Consider the following 1,026-nt stretch of genomic DNA (forward strand, 5'->3'; position numbering starts at 1 on the left):
TGTTTTTATGAACTTCTTTACTGGCAAAAAACCTAACGTCAGTTTCCATAAGGTTCACCCATGTAATTTACCTCTGCCATTGCAGGGTTCTCAGGATCATAAGCTTCTTCTTCAGAAGATGCCTTTTTAGTACTATTGGATACATTTTGCCATCCATTCAGACTTTGAGAGATCATGTTGACTTGCCGAGTCAACATTTTGTTCTGAGCCAATATGGCATTCAGAGCATCAATCTCAAGAACTCCCTTCCTTTGAGGCATCCCATTATTCACGAAATTTCTCTCAGAAGTGTACATGAACTGGTTATTTGCAACCATATCAATAAGTTCTTGAGCTTCTACAGGTGTTTTCTTTAGGTGAATGGATCCACCTGCAGAATGGTCCAGTGACATCTTAGAGGACTCAGATAGACCATAATAGAATATATCCAAAATGGTCCACTCTGAAAGCATGTCAGAAGGACACCTTTTGGTCATCTGCTTGTATCTTTCCCAAGCTTCATAGAGGGATTCACCATCTTTTTGTTTGAAGGTCTGAACATCCACTCTAAGCTTGCTCAGCTTTTGAGGAGGAAAGAATTTAGCCAAGAAGGCCGCGACCATCTTATCCCAAGAGTCCAGGCTATCTTTAGGTTGTGAATCCAACCATATTCTAGCTCTGTCTCTTACAACAAAAGGGAAAAGTATGAGCCTGTAGACTTCAGGATCTACTTCATTATTCTTAGCAGTCTCACAGATCTGCAAGAACTCAGTTAAAAACTGGTAGGGATCTTCTGATGGAAGTCCATGGAATTTGCAGTTCTGTTGCATTAGAGCAACTAGTTGAGGTTTCAGCTCAAAATTATTTGCTCCAATGGTAGGGATTGAGATGCTTCTTCCATCAAACTTGGAAGTAGGTGTAGTATAATCACCAAGCATCCTCCTTGCATTATTATTTTTGGCTGCCATCTCCTCTTCCTTTTCAAAAATTTATGTAAGGTTTGATGACAAGTCATCATATACCCATTTTTCAAGCTAATTTCACTTG

General features: G+C 39.7%; 1 non-coding gene across 1 annotated transcript; it reads left to right on the forward strand.

Annotated features, from left to right (window-relative positions):
• Positions 1 to 446: 446 nt before the first annotated feature.
• On the forward strand, positions 447 to 554 carry LOC130983616 (small nucleolar RNA R71). Its single transcript, XR_009087598.1, has one exon. It is a non-coding gene; the product is annotated as a small nucleolar RNA R71 (small nucleolar RNA).
• The last annotated feature ends 472 nt before the right edge of the window (positions 555 to 1,026 follow it).

The sequence above is a fragment of the Arachis stenosperma genome, chromosome 5 (assembly GCF_014773155.1).
Source record: "Arachis stenosperma cultivar V10309 chromosome 5, arast.V10309.gnm1.PFL2, whole genome shotgun sequence".
Taxonomy (NCBI): Eukaryota; Viridiplantae; Streptophyta; class Magnoliopsida; order Fabales; family Fabaceae; genus Arachis; species Arachis stenosperma.